General features: G+C 35.0%; 1 protein-coding gene across 11 annotated transcripts in view; it reads left to right on the top strand.

Annotated features, from left to right (window-relative positions):
• The window catches only part of LOC118269460 (protein lin-10), a 162,820-nt gene that overhangs the window by 65,317 nt on the left and 79,563 nt on the right, over positions 1-17,940 (top strand). The window contains exon 1 of one of the 11 annotated variants that reach the window (XM_050698527.1): positions 9,255-9,517. The exons of the other annotated variants lie outside the window; for them this stretch is intronic. The gene's annotated coding sequence lies outside the window, so the exon portion shown is untranslated. Of the gene's footprint in view, positions 1-9,254; positions 9,518-17,940 lie in introns of those variants that run through there. 11 annotated transcript variants of the gene reach the window in all.

Genomic DNA, 17,940 nt, shown 5'->3' with positions numbered 1-17,940 from the left:
TTTCGTTCCGGGCCCACGGTATCTCGTTAGAACTTTCCCGCACTCAGTTTATCCCGTTTCCCCCCTTGGGGGTTGACTTTCAAAAATCCCTTCTTAGTGCTCACTTATGTTACTAAAGGAACCTCTGTTCAAAATCTTAGACTCCTATACCGAGCGGTTTCGGCTGTGCGTTAATAAATCAGTCACCCAATCGCACCCCTAAATCACGATTGGAGGGTAGTTTGAAAAAACTTATAATGTCAAACATATTTACTTGCCTATGTACGTGTTCATGCCAAGTTTCAAGTTTATAAACCCAAGGAATAAGATTTTTCATAGAAACGTTTTTACCCCTTTTCCCCCCTTGGGGGTTGAATTTCCAAAAATCCTTTCTTAGTGCTCCCCTACATATCCCAAGGAACCTACATTCCAAATTTCAGCTGTCTACGACCAGTAGTTTCGACTGTGCGTTGTCTGTCAGTCAGTCAGTCACTCAGTAACGGAAGAGTTTTATATATATAGATAGATAGTAGTGACGGCAGCGTAGATTTAATGTCACCCTCCCTGCAATCCCTAAGGTCGTCGTTAGTTTTGGCTAAGGCACTACATATTACACAGAGACTTCTGATAAACCTGAAGTTATAAAACTTGAGTCTCCAATCCGCCTGCTAAGCATGGACCCTCTTATGTAGAGGAGACTTGTACTTCAACAGTGGACGGTCACAGGCAGTTGATAATAAGAAATAGAGGATTACTTGTTTTAGAAATAGATTATGTTACTCTACTAGCTACCCTCGTGCGGTTTTACTTGCTCTACCTAGCTTCTGTTGGTCGTAGTGTGATGTTTTACAGCCTATAGCCTTCCTCGATAAATAGACTATCCAACACAAAAAAATATTATTCAGATCAATCTGGTAGTTCTGAAGATTAGCGCGTTAAAACAAATAAACTCTTCAGTTTTATATATTACTCGTAGTATAGATTTGTACTCAATAAATTCGAGATTACGGCTATATAACTAAAAGCCTGCCATCCACGCACTTTTACTAAGTAGACCTAGTTGCTTCGCAACAGACATCAACAAAGCTTACCCAAATAATAAATCAGCCACTCGGTTAGCAGTTCAATTATTTGAATTTGCGGTCAACGGCAACGCCACCGCGTCGCCTATTCAATCGATTTTCTCAAAGCGAATATTTAATGCTTTCAAAGCTACATAGATTCCTTTGAAGATCTTAATCTAAGAGGAACCTTTATATAAGGTGTTACGAAATAAACAAAGGTCCTTTTAGTATTCATCCGAGTCATTAAAGTAAAACAACTTGATTTGTCATTAAACTAAAAGGAAAGGAAATTAGACTTTCCTTTAAAAATTATTTAGTCCATAATCGTACACTCGTGTAAGCCATAATATATCGAATTAGAAGGCACATATTAAGTAAGAGGAGAACAAAAAATAATTCTGTTGTAACAATGGCAGAATAAATTAAAGGTGTAAACTTATATTTTATTAAATACTCAAATACTTGCACTGCAGGCGGGAGGGAGTCTCATAATCCCTTTGTTTGGCAAGCCAATTGAACAAGACCAACAATTTGGAAATTCTACTGCTCACAGTTTGGTTGGTGGTTACACTTTCAGGCCATTTTAGGAAACACTTAGGTCATATCACCTTTTATTCTACCTTTAACAAATCCTGGGGGCATTATGCTGCACATTTCTGAATGCAAATGAAGCAGTAGATGATAACATCGCAATCCGGACTCGCAGCGGGTCGCGGCCGGTCGGCGCCTAGCATCGATTCTGCACTGTTGTTTAGATTAGCCAACAGATAAGTGTCTGGATATCTGCGATGTATACGGAAAAAGAATAATAGGAATTTAGTTTATTTTATAATAGAGTTTATTACATTGGTTGAGAATTTATTTTTGAAAAAGCGAATCTTGAAGAGATAAAATTGGAAAGAAGTGGAATCGTGAAAATTAAACGTTACAATGTAAACTTTAACTTTAATAAAATTGATATGAGATGCGACAACAAGAAAGACATTAATGGTACTCCAATGAAATATATTTTTTTAAACGTTGCCACAATAGAATTTTGTCATGTGGATTTTCTCCTGTGTCGTGGGTGCGTTTACAAACATACAATTTCACATACACATGACACCTAGACCCGAAATAACAATTTGTGGATCACACAAAGAGTTGCTCCGTGCAGGAATCGAACCACCGCACCAACTGTGCAGTCAAACTACATCATTTATAAGTTTACCATTTCAAATGTAGGAAATCCCAAAGAACCTGAAAGCACCCAGTCATAACAATAACATCAATGTTTATTTACTAACAAAAACAATAAATTAATGTTCAATTAAAGTCATACAGTGCACGAGCAGCAAACTCCTTATTGTGTGAGAGTTTGTATCTAAACTAAACAGGAACGGTAAGTTGTCTGGCAAGCTTCGGCCAAGTTCGCAAGTATCCACAGTTCAGACTGTTATGAATAACAAATTAGGAAATAAACACCAAACACAATGCAATTTTGTTCATAAATGAATGCATTCGCAATTGTCGTTAAACTTTAGATGCGTCTTTATTAAAACTGTATGTCTGTGCTGAGAAAATAAACATTTATTTGGCGATGAAACTAGCTTCGTATGCATTTGTGACGATGGAAATTGGCTTACACGCTTATACGTAGTGGTATCATGAAATATTATTATGTACTTACATTCTATCTCTAGTACATTTTACATATGAGGAGACGTCTAACCATGATGAAAAATATTGAAAAAAATTCTCATACGTCGACTCTCTGTAATCCAAACCTTCGATAATTCGAACCTCTCAGTAATTTAAAGTTATCACGAAGTCTCCAGAAATTGGCAAGCTCAGATTTTGAACCATTCTATAATTCGAAATATTTTAGGAGTCCTTCGAATTACGAATTAACGAGTGTCAACTGTATATTTTACTGTAAATAATTATACACATCGATACTTAGAGCTTAGTAAACACTATTAATTGATAATTTTCGTACAAAATCATTCCAAGTTGTAGTTGTGAAACTAACAATACCACAGTTTCACTTTCCAAGCCTATAAAATCCTCTTAACAATCCTAACTGCAATATCTATAAAGTTGCAACCAAACGTTAGATTTATAAGGTTTGCAGTCCGTGCAATTTCATCGTCCGTCGCTTGCGAAGTAATGGTATCCGAATCTGATTGGTTTAGCGCTTCTATTACCCACTCTTATCCAGCCTTTTGGGTAGGAAATATTATTATTATAAAATATTACTACAATAGTTTACCATTAATGTAAATGATGGATGGTAATGTAATAAATCAAAATTGCAAGTATTTACGACTAAGGGTTTTAGAAATTGATTCCAGGTGTATATACATACATATACATATATGTAATGTATAATATTGAGTATTTACGTATGCTACTTACGTTTACCTATTATAAGTTTACCTCTGCTATAAAATATCCAATGTATTCAACAGAAGGGCGTGTATAAATTTAAAATAATTTATGAAACATCGAAACACATTATGCTATCTTTCATTAGACACGGGCCTAATTAACAGGTTTCGTGTCAGTTAATATCGTTATATGAAATCAGTAATTATCGTCCTAAATTCGAGCTCGTGATTGAACCAAAATCTAGTTCAATTTAATGAGATTAAAATTGTTTTCGGTACTGTAACATAACCGCATCATTATTTTCAGTCGAGTGCTTAAAACTAGCAACATATATATATATATAGCCCTAGTCTTGTATCAGCCTTGTCTTTATTCACATCAAACTCTTGTAATTAAACTTGAAATAATTTAAATTTATTTATCTAATAAAATGCCTACATGCTTCTGCTTTCTACATGTGGAAACTTTAAGCTTGTTAGGTCCAAAATATACGTTACATTGTCAGATAAACAAACGCTAAGACTTGGTGAAATGGATTCCTTAGTTCTCTTTGTTTAAGGTACCAAAAATTGTTATGCTTCAGCCACGTGAAACGACGGCTACAGTATTCCGTGTTCAGAACTTTCTAGAAACGTATTCGTGACTAGAATTATTGTATCGATTCCCAGCTGCGGACTCGATTATTCGCTCAGTCGACTCGATTCTTTATTTCTTCAATACATACTTGCTATTTTACGGGAGTAACACCCTGTCGTAAAGTTTAGTAGACACTCCACTACTGTGGTTACATTTAGAGTTCTTTTTGGTCTTTATTGCGTTGTAATAAGAGCTTTATATGCTCATAAACTAAAATATAGTCGCATTAACGACTTATTTTATGCAAAATTAAACTTAGATACATTGGTAAAAAGATACTATTTAGTTTGTTAGTAAGTCTTGAGTTTCGTTTATATCAAGTATCCTTTTAAACGTCAATCTGCCAAGCAAACTTGTTGGGGCGGCTAATAATAAAACAGGTAAATATGATCCTGATTTGTTTACATTGGTTCCGTGAGGAATCGATTCGTTATCGAGGGCTATCGAGCATGTAATCCTTAAATTGAATCTGAATTTATTTGAACTTATTTGTGTAGCATGATTAGAAATGATGAACATAGCTTCGGGTCGACTCCTGGGTTGGTAAAATTTTTAATAAACCTATTAATTGTATCGAATCAAGTTAAGAGATTTTACAGAATTTTATAAATGAAATTATCTTCTAGGTACGTCAATAAGTTTGTTCTTTCATAGGACTGACAACATGCCAGTGTGAATACTTATGTATTACATAGTATTGGCCATATCTAGCCATCTCGAGAAATAAAAAGTTTATCGTTCCAGGCTATACATACTACAAATATGTTCTCATTCCATCATATTCTTCGAAACCAAACCTATAAATTCAAGGACGATTTGGTTCAGAGGTCTTAAACAGTTGGACCACCAATCTGCCGCAACTAGGGGGCCCGGCTTAGAGACCCTTTGCTCAGGGAACCCTGAAAACTCGATGAAATATGACCAGCCGTAAAATATCCTTACTTATTAGCGATTATGTTTCGTTCCCATTTTTATCTCTTGTTTTGTTACGGCAGTTTTTGATATTCTTTTGAGTTGTGTTTAGAATTTCTGGAGTGGTTTGAAGTTTGATTTTGTGAATTAAGTTAAAAATAAAACCTCAAACATTCCCTTTATCGGGTTTGATCTTTGTGCGGACAAATGTGTTATTGAATTTGACGCAATGTAATACTGGGCTTTTTACGGTTTTACGAATTTTTATCTGTAGTAAGCTCGGAAATGGTGAAAAGATATTACGTGACGTTATATGTACTTCTGCCTATCCTTTCGTGGATACAAGGTTTGACGATACGAGAAAGAGAGATAATGAATCCTCCTCCTTTTTATAATCAAAATACATACGTAGTTAAATGATCTTTCCCATCACTTAGAACCCAAAACTATTTTACGTTAAAAACTTCATTAGTTTACACACAACAAACATAAATACGAAAAGGTCGATAAAGGACCCTCTTTTGGCTTGATAATAACACTGCAGGTCAAATTATCAAAGTGAATTTGATGAAGGTATCGGTGTGAGAGCCCGAGCCCTGTTGATACGTACTAGGATTACACGTCCCTCGAAAATATTAATCCTTGCTTAAAGGTTTGGATTTTATTAATTAAAATATGTATTAACATTTGTTTTGTTTTTATTTTGGCTAAAAATCATGTTGTGTGTGTTTTTTTCGGTTAAATAAGCAGTTTATGAACATTTTTTTTTACTAAATACTTTGCTCCTTACTTGGATTTTCTCCTGTGTCGTGGGTGCGTTTACAAACATACAAGTTCACTGTAACAATACAAAAACTGTATTGAAATACGCAATCCTAAAAAATAAAGTATCATTTAATAAAGCGCTTGACTCATTAAAGCGTAGTGCAGCGGCGACAGCGCTTTTTCCTCATCAGTTGAGTTTCAAAAGGCTGGAAAGGCTACGTCCTGCGATAGTTCATTATTATGAAGCAACAACTGAAACCGACGGACGAAGGGACTTTAGAAAAATTTTAATGCTGCATTACCGACAAATGCCGATGAAAATGCAGTTTTAAATACTTGTTGCATTAAGTTGACAATGGTTTAACTCTGATTGCACAGTAACTTGACGTCATGCGTGTGTATTAATATAAAATAGTAAGAAGAGTTATTTTTTAGAAGATTTCGCCAGCGGCTTCGCCCGCGTTCCCGTAGAAGAAAAAGTATTCCATCACCTAAGTCAGCTCATACCCTGTATGTATGCCAAATTTCATCAAAACACGTTCAGTAGTTTGAGCGTGTTTGACAGACAAACATCCAACAAACTTTCACATTAACATAATATTAGTGTGACAAATTTTGTTATATTTAAGATCACACACATCTCAGTATACTTAGAAAATTCAATATTTTTTTCCAGGTAAATAGGCTTTATTCAGACTGTTTGTTATTATTGAGAAAGTTATTAAGTAAATAATCGTCTAGGGAATCTTTTAGAAATTTGATGATCTTGTAAATTGTAATATAATCTGTCTAGAAAGTTGTAAGGGCCTCGAGAGTAGCTGGTCAGAGCTAGACTTTGTGTTTTGAAGATCAAATATCAGTTTTTAAACATATACCTATTATAAAATGTCTCGCTTTACTTGTATTATAACGTTCGTGAGATATACTAAATTGAATTATTATGTTTGTCGGTTTACTCACGTAACTGTTTGACAAGGAAACCGAATGATATAACAATAATAATTTGTCTCGTCTGTTAGTTTGTTCACAATATTACAGAATACCAAGTTTCCACTAGTAATTTCGGATAAGAATATGTCGATTTGTCTTGGCATAGCACATCTCTGGTAGAAAAGCGCCCTTACTGTAACAATTTTATACATACTAATCAAATTCATATTTAAAAATTCGCCCACATTCATATGTTGTTAAACATGAAATGTCAAAGTATTTGCTTGTCCACGCCAACATTCATGTTTAACAAGAAAAATGTATTCATAAAAATATTACTTTTATATTTGCAAATACGTTTCAAACTACACAAAAATAGAGAACATTTTCAAATGACACATGACATTTAGAAATGCTACTATAAAATATTTTTGACAGTACAATCGAAACTTTTGTTCGAGCACTAGATTTCACAACATTGATGATGCGTAACGGGTCTGAATTTGGCATTTTTGTGTTCTAGTTGTATTGGTTGATGATAAGGTCCTATCTACGTCAAACTTGAATTCTATTACAAAGATTATTTAGATAGGATTATAAAGGCATTATTTAAAGTTAATTTCCACCTGTCGGTTAAGTACTTAGATATTTTTCATATATGTCAGGGTTTAATCAAAATTGCACCTTTTTACCTTAACCTACGACCTAAAATCTCTACAAACCTTTTCAAAAGTTAACAAGGCATATTATCAAATTAATCACAACCCAAACTTTAACACAAAAACCCCTAAAAATCACAAAACAGATCACGTAAAACTCAACCCTATTCACCTTTTTAATTCTACCAACATTTTTATGGTCGTTCCGTACATACCGTTTAGGATTCCGCGACACATTGTTACTTGCACCGAAAACGGTTAAACTGTCGCATGAAATTCCGCGCGAACGCGAAAATATATGTAGCTCATGTCACCACACGTAACTATGTGCTATGGTGCAATTTGTGAGGTAACTTTGTTATGTAATGTTATACTTGTTTAGTTTTAGTAGAAGATTTTCGTTTTAGATTGATTTATAGTCTTTGTTTTAATAGGTTTCATACATAACGTTATTACAACGATTGCTCGATGAGTTTATTTAAAACGCTTATCATGACCGTTGGCCTTCCATGATACGATCATGTTGTGAAACTTTAGATATTCAACAAAATCGAATTTGAGACATCGTAATTTGTATGTCTAACTTTTCAAATCCAGAAGTTTAATAAAATGTTATGCTACATATATTGTATGCTTAATAACAATTCATAACAAAATAATTAATTGTTATTGCTTAATATTAATAACAATTGATTTAAGTGCACTTCAGAATCGTTTATTAAACCATGTAAATTTTACTTGAGCTCGAAATCTTATCCTCTAAACGTAAGTACTCCTCTAATACTATTAACACGTGTAATAAATATTTATAAATAACTTTAACACAAGTCTAATTTCGGACCCAAAAACTCGTGTAAACTCACAAAATTGATACAAAATTGGGTAAGTACGTCTGACAGCGTAAGGTAAATATGTCTAGTCCGGACTGGCGATGGGTGACAAAGGGTGCCCGTTGTGTTGACTCACGATATTACAATGTTTTTACTATAAACATCACGACGCTGTTGACAAACTGCTTGATTTATATAGCTTGTGTACTTATATACGTATAGACAGTATTTTGTTACTAGATTTAGGGCTTTTCAGTACTCTCTTCATTGTTCTTTTCCTAAGTTTTATAGAGCGATGTTAGATAGTCTATCTTGGAAAGTTTTGTAGCTAAAGAGACGAGGAATGAGGTCTTTATTCTCAATTGTATCCCTTGTCTTCATAAATAAGTATCTATATAACCTATTTCTTAAATGTGATGCGAATATGGTGTTCTACAAATGACCGGTTAGACTTTGTACCAAAACAAGTGCTAACCTTAGGTAAGAGCCACAAAAATTAATAAAGTTACACTCCAGTTATAATATAGAATTCAAAATTGTTAATTAGTCAAGTACGAACATGTTTAAAGTATAATCCGTCTTAATATTTAACCCGAGACTTAATGTTCTTGACCTTGAAGATTAAATTAAATTAATTAACGTAACAACTTAATTAACACATTGAACACGCGTCTCCAAGTTGACGTGAAAACGCAACTTGAGTCGTCATCTTCAACTCATGTCGGAAACATTAATACGGGCCCCAAGTTCGTAAGAAAACTTTCGAACCAAGTTTCGGATACAATATTGACAATGAACATCGACGAACACAGCCGTGTTAATACTTCTTGAATGTCATTATCGACGAAAAGTTTTATATTGTTTCTGACAGTTCATCGAAGTCTGTTTGGTTATTTAGGAGAAACAAAGAAAGAATTAGAACACCCTTTTTTTGTGAATTTTCTCGGTCTTTTTCATAAGTAGCTTCGTTACATTTTCATACACACTATTTTCCTTTACGAATATTATAACTTTACCTATCGGAAAATGAGAATGATACGTCTATGCGAATCCATCCCCTACGCAGGGTGACGCGCCTGCGCGAGACATCGGCGCGCCACCCGACGCAGTTTGCCTTCAGTCGCCGTCACCGCAGCTCGTAGCGCCGGCTACGCGCGTAGCACCGTAGCGCTGGCGTAGCGTGTAACCCGCACCTGCAGTGACGTTTAGTTAGGTACCGTTAAATGAAATATTGCGTGTGAAGAGCGTGATAAGTACTAGTGATAACAGCATATTGACATAGTGCGATGATTTACGTATTGTGGTGACCGGCTTTGGCTACCTGTGATTGTCAGATAAGCTCCGGATTTTACTACCACTGTTAGTTTGTGATGTAAGTTGATACTTTATTAGATACAAGTGGTTGCTCTTTGTTTACACGTGTTTTCTCTTCGCTTACTTTTATTTACTCCTATCTTTGTAGAGTTAATTAGTTCTTTCATTTAGTTTTTACACTTGTTTAAAAGTTACAAAGTAGTTCGTGTTTGAAGTCAGGCCAAGTACTATATAGAAATGTAGTGGAGTAATCGATATGTGTACGGTGACGAGACGTGACGTCTTTATGACTTGCCTTTGTTACTTTCTACTTGTAACAATAAAATGTTATATAAGCAACAGAAGTGCTCGTAATCGTTAAAATATTCAAGCAAATGGCAAAGAATACAGCGTACAGTGTTTAGGATTATAACAGATTACATATTATTATTCAAGGGAATTTAAATGTTCTGTAACTAAGTAGGGTTTCAAGTTCACTGGGAATATACGCACGATCATTTCTGAAATACCTCGAGGATTACGTAAAAAGACCTTTTTATATCCTCTGTGTTTTAGTGCTAGCTTTATGTATTATGTATTGTGTAATATACTTATTGTACTTCTTGTACCACCGACATGAACTTGTATAAAGAAACGTATATGAGGTACAAGAAGTAGTAAGTGGGATGTCTGGAAGAAAATATAGTATGACAGCAGGCAAAACACTGCAGTGACCGAGCGTTGACGTCCGCGGTGGAATGTTCAAACTGCGCCGATATTTTTAACTGCCGAGACGTCTAACGTTTTATATTCCACCTGATATTTTGTTACCACGTCGCCTCGCGAGGGTTGACTCAAAACCAGAATAATTATTCAAATATTACGTGTAACAAATTCATTATAAAGGAGTAATTATTTATTTATGCTAATGTAACATGCAACATAAAATAAATAAGTACCGAACTTCGTACATCAAATAAAATATTCCCGTAAGCAACTGGATTTACTTATATCCCGGAATATTCATATAAGGAAAAAGCTCTTGCTCTTTTTATAACGTCGATCCGAAAATCCTATTTAAATCTCATTCAATATTGATGGGAAACCGGAACATTTTCTATCCAACTATCGAAAAACACTAAAGCGATGAGTCATCTTGCTCGCCCACCGTTACTCCCCGAAACGAATTGGTATAAAATTGCAGAGGGATGAATCATGCGTGCCGGAGACAATTCGATAATTAGTACAAATAATCCACCCCTCACGGGGGCGTAATCTGCGGAGATCATGAATGGAATATGTGGGGAGCGTCCCCTGTACCATGATCCTGATTAACTGATATCTAGATGTGACATTCTTATGAAAAATGTGCTTCTATTTTTTGGAAGCAATTTATTTAATGTCTTGGAATCGGTAAACTCAACTTTATCGCTTTTCATTAAGTTGAAAAATCTATTGGGAAAATTACACATTTGTGAAGCTTGATATACAACGTATTGTAAATAGAATTTGTATTTATATAACTTTAGTAAGAAAAGGAATAATCTGGGTATCCCAGCTTACTGTTTTATTTATTCAAAGAGTACATTATTTCGGTTGGAAAACCTTATCTCGTTTGCATAGATACGTGGACCTGAGCTGATTTTAAACAGAATAAGCTTCAACCCTAGCTTAGCTATCGACCGGCTGTTATCCACATACTCATTTAGGAATTATACGAACAAAGCCACACATAGACTAATTGTACGGATTACGTAGCTCTGAACATAAGGTTGAAATTGGCTGGACACGCTTCTGGTTACTCGGACGTTTTTATTAAAAACACTATTGTTTTTCCAAACAAGATTCCTGGTACAGGCAAAGTATTATTGGGTTTGTCACAAAACATAGAGTTTTAAATAATACCTGATACATAACTGACTCCCACCCTATAATTTGGACCTCATAACTAGTCAAAAATGGACACAGTCGTTGCGTCCTCTCGCTTTTGTCTACCATTTCGTGGAACAAAAACAGCGTTATTATGTTACATGATGATTGTTATCTGACATAAATCAATATTAAAATATGTCACACAGTCATTAAAAAATATCAGACTTTTCACCTATAAAAGGTTGTAACAGCCAAACAAAAGCCGATTTGGTTTATGTAACATTAACAAAAATAACTCCGTAATTGTCGGTTCAAGGTCATTGGATGTCGTATCCAGTAGGTTTTAGTTCGGCGCATAACAGACTTAATTTGGCCAGCGGCGTGCCGTTTCTGTACACAAAAGGGGGGTGTAATAAATCAATTACCTACTGAGCCTACGTTTATGTGTTGCATATTTATGTTCACTTATATGTACTGTTGTGATTTTGTTTTGGTTATATCCTGTTTGAATGTAGTTGGAGTTTGGTGTCAATTTGAAACAATGGGAGGAACTATTTTCTATTGTTGTCTATTAGCCATCGTTCTTCATACTTTTGGTGAGGTTATGAGTCTTCTGCAGACTTTTCCTTGTAGTATCACCTTTGAATTAGAATAGTACTTATTTGTATTGTCATTGAGTTTAAAATTGATTGCTACGTTTTCCATATTATGACTATTATTTGTATAATTTATCAATAAACTTACAACACCATTTTACTTCTCGTATATAGTTAAGATGTCCTAGTTTCACGACCTCGTATCATGCTGGAGGCATTTTCAATTTTCTTCGCGATGTATATTGAGCTTTTTGTTTACATATGCCGTAAGGGAACAGATAACTTCAGGGTTATTTCCCTGGGCGAAACTGTTAAGGGCAGAAAATATTAGGGTCAATGTCCTAGGGACATGTGCATTAAGATACTATCTTTTCACGTGGGAGAGCCATGCTTTGGCAAGAATTGGTCGACTCGAGAGTGATACCACGGCTTCGTAGAAAATCGTCGTGAAACAACGCTTGTGTTTTATTTCGCCGTGTGAAGTTACCGAAAGTTTAATTCCTCATTACTCAAAAGACCATTGTACAATAGTATTACGTGCCGTTAATGTACCTCTGCCTACGCTTCTGGGGATTAAAGGCGTGGCGATAAATGACGATATTTTGTGGCGCCTCTGGTGTTGCGGGTGTCAATGGCAGCGTTTATTAACAATCAAGCGATCCACATGCTCGTCCTGTCCCATATAAATGTAGGTAAATGTCCTAGGGGCATGTGATTGTGAATTAAGATATCTTTGGTTCATAAAAATCAATTAGGAGAATGATTATCCTTTGAAGGAGAAAATTCCTTTGAATGCCTAATTGCCTTTGTTTGAAGGAGACGGATTGGAAAATGGTAAAATCTTTTCATTTGAGGTTCGGTGAATCTTGAAATGTTTTATAATTTACTGGCTTTTCTATCATCGAAATTTTCAATCGAAATTGCTACCTTTTCAGTGCTATTTTCATCAAGTTTTCTATACAAAATTGAATAGTAAGTTAGATTAAAATTCGAAGAATAGTTCCACGTAAGCCAAATCGACAGAGGTAGAATTATAGCCATCCTTCTCTTTTATTGTCTTTCCGTGAAGGAGAGCAATATAGTTAAAGTGGTGGAAATAGATTACATTTCGACTTCAGGTAACAATGAGATGCCAAGTTTAACTCTTCAAGAGTTATTTTAACATAATGATCACAATTACGACTGTCGGCTTAGAGGTCCCAGCTTCGATTCTAAGGTCAATCAAACCCTTTTTTCTCATAAACAATAATGTATGTAGAATTCAGCAATGTAAGAAAACAACCCAGCAAAAATAGAAACCACACGAAGCTTATACAAACTTTTTAAACTTAAAACAGCCTTCTATCTCAATTGTAGGAAAGTAGAACGTCTTCAGAAGGTGGCCTTGTGGCCGGTTTGTGGCGCCGCATAGCAACAGCCAGCCTTGGAGCGGAGCTGTTGAGACCTAGCTCCAGACCGTATGGAGATAGTGATGTAACTTAATCAATATGTTGAGGAATCCCTATTAAAGTTCGTGTAATGTTTTGACTGAATAAAAAGGTAGGGAAGTGAAGATTTGGTTGTTGTTTGTTGTTTTTCATATCAGAAGGTTAATTAATTATTAAATTAAAATAATAATGAATGTGATAAATATCCCTTGTAAATTGTAGTGACGTAAAAACCCAGCATTATTTTTGTAGTTTAAACAATCTAGAGGTAATGACCATATTATCACTGTATATTTGATACAGATCGAGACAAAATGAGAGATGAAGTAAGACTACCTACTACCTATTACTTAGACGATTACTTACTAGTACGAAAATGTATAAGAGTAGCTATAAAAATAGTATTCAGAGTACGGAATGTAAATCCAAACTTAATTAAATATTTACACATTACGGATACAAAGGGCAAAATGCAATGCAATAGTATTGAAACTCAAAAGCACGAAATTTCACAATATCAATCAATGTCTATCGATCGGAATTGGATTCAAGAGTAAACTCCCAGTCTTATATGAGTATAAACAAAAGCGTTTCCCGATAACAAACTAAAAACACACTGAATTTAAAGAAATTAGCTTCATGTATATTTTATCTAAATTACGTTAGAAAGTCGGTACGTTACCTGCTAGAAATTCTATTAACTCAGTCACGGAGTTACGGTAAAATAGTGGAAAGAAATGTAAAAGTTCATTACTGTTTTCTTTTTTAAATAGCTCCCGAGACGACCGGGCTTGGGTCATTCTCGTACTATCTAATTTAAAAGTACCTATGTATGTTCGAAGTGTTTTCTTAGCAATTGAAATGGTTGTGTCTTTGTCGTTTTGAAATTAGATAAAGTTAATATTAAACGACGACGAATTATTTATGTGCATATTATGTTAAACTAGTTTTGCCAGCGGCTTCTCCCGCGTTTCTGTGGGAAAAATAGTCTGTAAACCGAATTTCATCAAAACCGTTTAGTAGTTTCAGCGCGATTGACAAAAAACCATCAAAACAAACAAATTTACATTATGTTAGTGTCATTATTCTTATGTTATTGTTAGAAACCGTTCTTATTATCGTAAAAGACTACAAGAATAAAATTTCTTTGACTTCAAAGGATCAGTCGGAAGTATATGGTACGACAGTTTTATGTCAAACAATTGTGAATATTGTGATAGGGACATAGGAACTATCCCAGTATCCGTACTGGGAAAAAACAACCCCCAAAAACTGTTTTTGAAAACGCACATGTAATTAATTCTTCGTTCAACGAGTCAGACTCATATATCTCATTTAAAATTTATACTCTCGCCATATTCGAAAATTGCCATTGTTTCGTACTGTTGATTTTCCCCTGCATCAGTTAATTTGAAATGATTGAATGCACGCAGTTACCCTGTCAAAATATTGTGAGCAATTAAAATGTTGTTTGGGTGTACGTGTAATGAATGTAATTGAAAAACAATGGTTTTGTGTATGAAATGTAAAAGGTAATGTTTTCGTTTAATATCGCATTTAAAAATGTATGAAAATCTACACTTTTACTAGACTGAGCAGACTAGTACATTTTGTAGTATTTTTAAGCAATCAAGACCTCGATACTTATTGAAATATACCTACTGTAAATACACTTTCCAACACTATATAATAGGTAGCATCTATGTACGTCTACCTTTTTTTAAAAAAGGGGAAATCATCCAATGACTTCTCTCGCCTTGGGCGAGGCGAGAGGAGTGTCAGACTGTTACCGACTAAAACCACCCTGTTCCTACACCTGCTTTTCGAGCTGGAGCCCGTAATCCGAATCTGCGGATCAGTTCTACTAGGCCACATCTATGTACCTGAGACGGTTTTACCGTGGCGACAAATCCTAAGTCGCCATTGTTCACAATTCCAATTTCAAACTACAACGAACTTTCAACGTAAGAACAACTAGTGCAGATATTTATACAGCCAAGTAAGAATTTAAAAAGCAAAGTAAAAATCTTCATTGAAATAAATTGGACGGTGCCATTGCTTGAGAATTCCTACTATACGTAGTTTTGCTGCAGAATGTAAAAATCAGAAATAATATAGTTGGGTTCTGTTCGTACTCATGCGAGGTAGGAAAAGAGTTTTGCTTATTAAGTTTCAGTTACGTATTTATTTGCTCTTGTAACATATTCTTGTTTCAAACTTCAGATTTCAAAGTTCTCGAAAATTGCATAGATCCTCCTCTGGTTTAGTCCTGTTTTCTTGCAACATAGAATTGATTAATCGAATGATAAAATCGACTTCAAAGTCAATAATTATCCCAAAACATAAAATGCAAAGCAAAAAAAGTCCATAATCCTCACGTTCTACTGAAGATAAGCACGAACGCACGAACTTCTATTCTATAGTAATAAAATAAACCTGTCTCTCTGATCTGAAGCCCAGCCAACCATACAAAGATTAAAGTTACCTTGTACGGAATTTCTGCAGAACTGTTGAGGCATATTTAATAAGGGTTAGTTGATTATGCAGCTTGCAAATATGACGTGATGCGACATGGCATGCTTAATGAAACTCCGTGCTCCGAGGCACGGCACCGGCCCAGCTGTTTGTGCACATTCTAATATGCAATGTGAACTATTCGAGCTAAAACGTATTGCTATGTTGATGGGGTTTATTGGTAGCCAGTTTGATTACTAAATTTGTCATTTGGTTATAGGAGGCAACTTGATTGCCATAGTCATTGGTGTAAAACAGTTTTAGCTTTTTGCTTACTTCTATTCCACCGTCACACACTTTTATCCCCGAAGGGGTAAGCTGAGGTGCAAATTAAGGCTTGTAAAGCCACTATATAATGTACACCAACTTTTCACCATTAGTGTTATAAGTCCCATGAATTAAATGGGTGAGCCTATAGCCATATACTTGGCAATTGGCAAAAGATTTTGGCAATAACCTAGGTGTAGGACAATAGAATTATTTCCTTACAAGTTGTACTTTAATTGCTAAGGAATAACATTGGTACCTTTGCATCTATTACTAATGGATCGTACTCCTTCACAACTAACCTAATATGCACTCAATATATAAACTCTTCGAATAGTTCAGTTCACTTCCTTCGTTCGATTTATCTTTTTATTATGATATGGGGTTAGAACCGATATGTCTCGGCCACTAATGTCCCTGTGCAGGGCCGCGGCCGTCCATACTTTATTACAGCGACCGCCCGCCGGACGTATGACACATAGCGTCAATTTGTTGAGGCGACAAGTTGGCCAACTTGATATTTGTTACAACAAGTGTTTGTAGGATGTGTTTTATCTGTGTTTTTTATCTTTAGGTTTTGGAAGGTTAGGATAGAGTACATTTGAGAAGAGTCATGAGAACAAAATGAATTCGCAGTTTGACCTGTATGTATGTGTTTGTGCACCATTATCTCATGTTTGGCTGAACCGATTTTTATGAGGTTTTCAGCATAGTATTTTTCGGCATTAGGAGAAGGGTTTAATTATTACCTGACTTAACAAAAATTAAGGCGGTAAAGAAAATTGAAGGCGGTCTCTTTTTTATAAAGTAGATTTTTGTTATTTTGCCTGTTAGTTAAAGAATTTACCTCCATAATCTTTTAGATGGTGAACAGATTTTTAATAAATTTAAAATTAATTGCCTAATCCCATAAAGCATATCTAGTTCCAGTCCATTCCCAAGTAAAGCTTCAAAACAGACATCTACATCATCCTTATAATACTTCAGTGTTCACACATTTACTTCTTACTTAAACCAAAAATCTCTGTATAAAAGAAATAAGAATAAAAATGTGCTATGAGCATTCCATGAGCGTCTGCAAAAAGCAGCTTCCTCGGCTTATTGCCAACGTTACTTAACTTCAGCATAATGTGCACTATCCATACTCTATGGAGTAGGTAGTATGCTGTCTAATATTATAAATATGTATGACCGTATGTCTGTTTCTTTGTTTGTCTCTTTCGAGTAAAAATGTAGCGTCGGATTTACGATTTTTTTAACTTTTACAATGTTTCTTGGTCTTACTATAAAAGTGTGTTATTTATTTAATAGTCAGTTATATCATACATATAATCAATCGGTATGAACAATTATTATTTATTTACTAGTAATCAGAATGACTAAAACGGATTTTTAAGACACTAAAAAACATGGTTTAGACTCACGATAAGTCTAATGCGAAAAATAATTTCTTAACTACGAAATTTCGATTTACTCACGTAAATGAATAAGACTCTACTGACTTAATTTATGTTAATTGAACTAAATTAAGAAGACACACTAGTGTCTCACGATAGTTATTATAAGAATAATTTCCTTTCTTTCTAAGCTTTGTCTACTGTCCAACCCCAAAGCCTGAATGTATCACATTGCGTGTAACTCCACGATCGTTAGTTCGGTCATTGACTCCCGGTCTTACAATGCGGGGCTGTGTTACCATGTACACCATTCCGATTGTGCCCTTGTCCGCATAAACGTGTGCTGCCTTCCTCCCTATTAGTAGTGGTGACTCGACATTTTGCTAATGGACTGAATTCCTTTAACTGGACTTGGAACCACGTGTTTTG

The sequence above is a fragment of the Spodoptera frugiperda genome, chromosome 15 (assembly GCF_023101765.2).
Source record: "Spodoptera frugiperda isolate SF20-4 chromosome 15, AGI-APGP_CSIRO_Sfru_2.0, whole genome shotgun sequence".
Taxonomy (NCBI): Eukaryota; Metazoa; Arthropoda; class Insecta; order Lepidoptera; family Noctuidae; genus Spodoptera; species Spodoptera frugiperda.
Note: the sequence above shows the minus strand (reverse complement) of the source record. Positions and strands in the feature narration are given on the sequence as shown.